A 7,253-nucleotide genomic window follows, 5' to 3' on the forward strand; every position below is an offset into this window, starting at 1 on the left:
TGGGTGGGTCTTGCCTCTAACCTCTTTGCAGGGAGTTCTGCTGAAGGGTTCTGCAATGGGCCTGCACTCTGGGTCAAAAGAGGATCCGCAGGCCTCAGGTTGTCTCACTCATTCACTGGACCAGGGTTCTGGGTGTGTTCAGGATCTGGTGGCCCTGGTCTTCTCACTCACTTGCCAGGCCTGTGCTCTGGGTCTATTCAGGATCCAGAGGGCCCTCAGTCATCTCACTCATTTGCTGGGCCTGTGCTCTGGGTCTCTCCCACTGGAATTTAATTGATGAAATCTTATCTCAGAGACACTGTGACCTGGTTGTTGCTAATGTGATAAAAAAAAGGGTGAAAATATACTACAGGGACAAAAACGTAAAACTCATCTTAAGGGACAAAGAACCCCCTAAGGGTGTGTGCCCTCCTGTAAGGGAACAGAATCTTGAAATTGAAACCAGGAAGCCAGAGCCGCCAAATTCCAAATTATAGCCCAAGGAGAAAATTAATCCCTTTGATTTAGCAGGAGCTATGCTCAAAGTTAAAAAAATATATCCCAAAGTACCAAAACCTCTTCAAGTTGAAGCCATTTATAATGAAGATGATTGGGACAAACTGGCGGAGGAAGCCGCTTGGTATCATGGCCGAGACGGGCCCCCCGAGGTTCAGCGCCCTCCGCCATATAGCACTGATCCCAGCGCGCCTCCTTCGGCGTGTTCGACTTCTGACCCCAGAATGGAATTCAAAGGCAGAATTGAACTTCTCAAAGAACACATAAAATTAGAGAAAGAGCACCAAGACCTCATAATCCAATTAGAAAGATTAAAATCAGGAAAACCCAAAAATGAAAGTATAACCAGACCAAAGGCCCCCTGTGTTCAAAGGCCACCCATGAGGGGCGCTATCCCCAAAAGTTTCCTCCTGTTAGACCCACCCATAGATCTAGATAAGGCAGAGGCATTTCAGGTATCAGAAACAACAGGCGCTCAAGGACAGATTTGGCACCATTACACTAGTTTCGATTTTAAAGTACTCAAGGAACTAGAAGCGGCGGTTGCCCAATATGGAGCCACGGCTCCATACACCACAGCCATTTTAGAAACTGTGGCCAACAATTAGCTTACTCCCGAGGACTGGCAGGCATTAGCCAGGGCCACCCTCTCTGGGGGCAATTCTTCCTGTATACAAGGAAGCTTCCACAATGATAGCTTCACTATTGATGTTGGATTTGTTGCCTTCACCAGCTGCAGTCAAATACTTAACTACGGTAGCCCTATTTGCCCAAAAAAGGGACATGTGTTTGTATGTGGGGGAATTTTAGCCTTCACGTATTTACGTACCAACTGGACAGGACTATGTGTCATGGCAATTGTGTTGCCTGATAGAGATGTCATATCTGGAGAAGAGCCCGTGCCCATTCCTAGCTTTGACTATGTCACGAGCCGCACTAAAAGGGCAGTTCAGCTTATCCCTTTGTTGGTAGGACTGGGAATTACAGGAGCCCTAGGAACAGGTACAGCAAGGTTGGGAGTAGCAATACATTCTTATAGTAAATTATCTAATCAGCAGATTGATGATGTTCAAACACTGTCTGGTACTATCCAAGATATTCAAGACCAGATAGATTCATTAGCAGAGGCAGTCTTGCAAAATAGGAGGGGCTTAGACCTTCTAACAGCAGAGCAGGGAGGGATCTGCTTGGCTTTACAGGAATGCTGCTGCTTCTACGCAAACAAGTCAGGTATTGTTCAAGATAAAGAGACTGCAAGAAGATCTTATTTAGAGGAGAAGAGAGCTATTTGAAAACCCTTTCTGGGGTACATGGAGTGGAGTACTACCTTACCTTCTCCCCCTATTGGGACCCTTGATTGGACTATTAATACTTTTATCAATAGGACCCTGTCTTTTCAATAGGCTGATGACTTTCGTTAAAGAACAATTGATGCCATTAAAATGCAACCCATACAGGTCCATTACCACAGGCTTGAGATGGCTGAAAGGGAAAACTGTGCTGGAAAACAAGCTTGTGATGATGAAGGGCTGGAGACTTCTTAGTCCTCCCACCCTTGGTGAGATGGTCAGGCTAGCCAGAGACGGGTAATGAGGGGCATACACGAGACACCACTCGCCGCCTAAGACAGGAACGGGACCTTCTGCCGTCCTGGTCTCCTATGACGAGTAAAGTTTGAGTCAGGTCTGTGTAGAGGACGCCTCAACCTAAGACAGGCACTGCCCCCTCAAGGGAATCAGCCGTCTACGGAAGCCATATTTTACATACATATATAAAAGTAAAGGGGGACCTGTGGGAGGCTCAATAACTCCAGGCCTCCAGTCCTATTGTAAGTGGGTTTCCGGGTTCCTGTGAAACCGCCACATCATGACTCTGCGCCACGTATCCCTTAATGGTCACCCGAGTGCCTCTGGCCTATAAAATCCTCTTGGTGCATCAGTGTCATTAGTGATGCTGACTTCCTCTTCCCCTACCTCTGCTGAGCTAAGCTCCTAATTCTTCTTACCCCGCCTATTTCCCATAAGTCTCCTGCTATGCCCCGGAGGTGGGACTTCCTGTCATAGCTTGGTTGCCTAGTTACTCACGCCTTTTACCCGCCAACGTCATTTCCCTATGCCTCCACTATATATACCCAGAGTTTCCTTTGAATAAACGAGACTTGATCAGAATCCTGTTTTGTCTCCATTTCTCGCATCTCCTGTCCTTTGTCCCCTCCTCAACTCCCCGCTCCTCTCCCAGGTGACCTTCGTTGACTGACCCGCTGGTCAGGACAAAACCAAACCCAACCCAACACAGAAATGTCACATTTATGAAATATTTAAGACTCTGGTGATCTTGTGTGCAATTTTATATCCCTCTGCAGCAGAGGACAGTTGTTGCACATGGCATTTTATATGAGAGAAGAACAAACTACGTTAGGAATAATTAGGATTCTGAGTCAACATAATCTATACTTAGGATTGTTTCTGTGTTCAACTGTTGCAGAAGACAGGCCAAACATGGGAAGAAACGGCACCGAGGAGGTTTAGGATGTGGTTTAGCTCATGGTGGGCTTCTGACCCGGATCTTGCCTGAACAGCCAGAACTCCATCTGGGTTTTTTTGGTGGGGGATTCAAAGGGAAGGCACGGTGAGGTTCACAGTTAGGCTTAGTGCCCCAAAGTTGCAAGGTCAGGTGACATCTTGGGTTGCTAAGGCAGCTTAAACATTTCACGTTACATTACCAGGCTGTCAGTTACACAAAGGCAGGAAAGATGGGGGCTCAGATCAAGGTGAAGGAAAGACGCTACAGCAGATCTCCTCTGCAGCAGAAGCAGCCATCCTGAGAAAAGGAGACCCTGTTTGGAGTTCTGGCAAGATCAAATAGGAGAAATGTACAGCTCCTCCTAAGCACATGCCTCCAATGCAGCTTACAACCACCATCCATTACCCAAAAGTTTTCGTGTGCTGTTGGGCTATGAAGAGCCAGGTGTCTCAGCAGCTGTCCAATAGAGAAGATTGGCTCCTGGATCTGACTCCTTCAGGGTATTCTAGGCAGCCCCGACCCATTTACCCGGGCAGGTCCAAGCCAAGGATTGACTGATGGCAAGGCAGGAAGGGCTACTGCCTTCTTCCCTTCAAGTGAGACCAAAACTATGCTATCGTTTAAATAGTAGAACTTTTTCCATATTACTAAATAAAGCTAGTGCATTCCTTCTTGGTTATTTTCTTTACTTTATCTTTGTCCTTTTACCACCCAGATCTTGAGAGAAATATATAACTTTGATAAGGCTACACCTCTAGAATGTTTTAGGGACTCTGACCTTCTACAAAGCAGTCAGGCTCAGGTTGCTGTGGTTCGATCCCAGTAAGGCAGGGATTACTGGCATGATGGTGGCATTTGAAACTCTTCCTGCAATGAGACCATGAAGAAAAGTAGAGTGAGAGCCAACCTGGAGAACAGTAATTATTAAGAGGAGAAATGGGAAGAAAAATGAAGATGCTGAGTGGGACCAGGCCAAGGGGGTGTTGCTGAAGCCACAAAGAGTGATGTCAGGAAAGCCCTCCCCTCCCCATGGATGTGGCCCTCACTGGGCTCTTGCTTGCTAAATTGAGGCAGCAGATGAAAATGTGCAAATAGGGATGCATTCCCAAAGCTGAGATGACCAGTGCTGGACAATATCATGGAGAAAATGGAAAATGAGATGAATGGTCACTAAAGGAGTTGGCAACTGCAAATGGAAAAATAGGACAGAAACAGTTACAAGATGAGTGTGAGCTGTTTTCAATAACTTTCAAACTCTAAGATAAGGTTTCAAGTGTACTATAAGCACTATAGGGCTAAGGAGCTAGGTTGGCAGTCTAAGCACCTCCCTGGCAAGCACAGGGAGCAGGGTTCAAACTGGGTACTGCTTGTCGTGCCAGCCTAGAACCCTGGGGCGCACCATGCTGGGTTAACCTTTCCATGATAGTCATGTCTGGCGACTGCTGTTCTGGCTCTTTAGATTTTTAAAAAAGCGCCAGTGTGAATCTTCTAAAGGTAATCCTTGTGCTATAGATTCAGCCAGAAAGCTTTCTTGATGCATGTTTTCCTCTCTGAGTTGTTATCAGGAGCAGGTACTCTCTGTCCATAACTCTGTGGAGTCATTTCAAGTCCCTCAGTTTTTAAGAACCATTATTTGTGATCTTTAGCTCAATGGAAGAGTAAAAGTCTTTCATGTGTGGGGGCCTGCCCCTTAGCTCCGTTCTTTAAGTGGCTGCTTCTACAAAGCAGTCAGGCTCAGGTTGCTGTGGTTCGATCCCCACAACACAAGACAGCCAGTCATGCCTTGAAGGCATTCGGCGCAAAAAAGAAAAAAAAAGTCTTTCATGTGTTAAAAAATTTATAGAGGACTTTGCCTAAATGTCAAAATGGCTACTAAAAAGTTTATGCAGGCCTTGAGGCAGGGATCTTATAATTCTTTTTCTTTGTTTGTAAATCATTTATTTATTTATTTTGTATAGGTTCTCACTGTGCATCTCGGACTTGTAGTGATCCTCCTGTCTCAGCCTCCCCCACGCTGGGACTGCAGGTGTGCACCACCCCCCACACAAAAAATGATGCCAAGAAAGCCCAGTGAGGGCCACATCCATGGGAAGGGGAGGGCTTTCTTGACATCATTCTTTGTGGCTTCTGCAACACCTCCTTGGTCTAGTCCCACTCAGCATCCCACTCAGGGTCCCTAAAACTCCCGGATAGATAATAATGATACTTTTCTAGAACATAAATGGATTGCTGATTATCTGGTTGTATAAAATATATTTCTTGCAGTGAGGTATCAGGTGCGGTATCTATATGGCAAATGATGTGGACTGTTTTAGGAATGACTTAAAATGGCACTGACATAAATTGAAATGATGAAAGGAATGAATGAGTGAGAAGGGAGCTATAGAAGTTAATGTGTCTGGACTGATATACAGCACTTTGTTGCAAAGCTGCTTAGAACCAGAGAGATAGATGCATTTGGGCACAGGAGCAAGTGAGGTGTGTGTGCTCATAAGCTTGGGTTTGTGAGATGCAGGTGTTTTAAGGTGGATTGTTGAGAATTCTCTGTGGTTAGGAAAAGTCACTCAAAAAGGAGAGAAGTTGACAACCAAGGAAAGGCTGTGGTATCAGAGCTACTCAACATCTGTGTGAGCCTCAGAAAAATACTTGTGAATGAACACGGCAAACTCAGATGAAGAGATGAATGGCAATGTATTTTATTTTTATATCTGGTAAGAGTATTTACAACATAGAGCCTCAAGTATTAGACGAATACAAAACTCCCAGATAGATAATAATGATACTTTTCTGGAACATAAATGGATTGCTGATTATCTGGTTATATAAAATATATTTCTTGCTGTGAAGTATCAGGTGCGGTATCTATATGGCAAATGATGTGGACTGTTTTAGGAATGACTTAAAATGGCACTGATATAAATTGAAATGATGAAAGGAATGAAAATCTAGGTAAGAATAAAAAGAATTAAATGAGAATTTGAATGTTTTAAGTTCAGTTGATAAATGGATAAATAGACTGGATGTGGTAGAGGCTACTAAGAAGTTTACGCAGGCCTTGCGGCAAGGATCTTATAATTCTTTTCCTTTGTTTGTAAATCATTTATTTATTTATTTGGTATAGGGTTTCACCATGCATCTCGGACTTGTAGTGATCCTCCTGTCTCAGCCTCCCCCATGCTGGGATTGCAGGTGTGCACCACCATGCCCACTTTTGGTAGCCAGCACGGTGCGCCCCAGGGTTCTAGGCTGGCATGGCATGCAGTACCTGGCTCCAACCTTGCTCCCTGTGCTTGCCAGGGAGGTGCTTAGGCTGCTGAGCTAGCTCCTCAGCCCTATAGTGCTTGCAGAACACTTGAAATCCTTATCTTAAGAGTTTGAAAGTTATTGAAAACAGCTCATACTCACCATGTAACTGTTCCTGTCCTATTTTTCCATTTGCAGTTGCCAACTGTCTATTAGTGACCATTCATCTCATTTTCCATTTTCTCCATGATATTGTCCAGCACTGGTCATCTCAGCTCTGGGAATGCATCCCTATTTGCACATTTTTGTTTGCTGCCTCAATTCAGGAAATGTCCAAGTTGCCAGTTCTTTGCGATGCCCCCCTTCTGCTTGCTACCATGGGTGTAAACATGTACTCACACACTGGCTCCAAGGTGGGGAGGCAGTAGTGCAGGGGTCCGGTTTGCCAGGTGGCAAGAGTTCGAACTTTATGAAGTCTCCGCCTGCCACCTCACACTCCGGGGCAGTGACTGTCTGGTACTTGTCCTCTGCACTTCCATTATTTTATTTGGAGGAACAGATGTAAGAAGTTCTGAGGCAGCCGGCTCACAAGGTTCTGCTGAAGGCCTGACCTGAAATGTGAGTTGTGTCCCTTGTTTGGTGAGTCAGTTCTTCAGCCTTATTTTGTCCCAAAGAGTTAATCATTTTAAAGGCCACATGCCATCCGGTGAGACCATCCTTTCAGCATGACTTCCTTTTTTTCCCACTACAGTCTCAGTGGAGACGCACCCAGCACAGCCCGGGTTAACCTTTCCATGATAGTCATGTCTGGTGACTGCTGTTCTGGCTCTTTAGATTTTTAAAAAAGTGCCAGTGTGAATCTTCTAAAGGTAATCCTTGTGCTATAGATTCAGCCAGAAAGCTTTCTTGATGCATGTTTTCCTCTCTGAGTTGTTATCAGGAACAGGTACTTCTCTGTCCATAACTCTGTGGAGTCATTTCAAATCCCTCAG

Source organism: Octodon degus, unplaced genomic scaffold (assembly GCF_000260255.1).
Source record: "Octodon degus isolate 3935 unplaced genomic scaffold, OctDeg1.0 scaffold00012, whole genome shotgun sequence".
NCBI classification, from domain to species: domain Eukaryota; kingdom Metazoa; phylum Chordata; class Mammalia; order Rodentia; family Octodontidae; genus Octodon; species Octodon degus.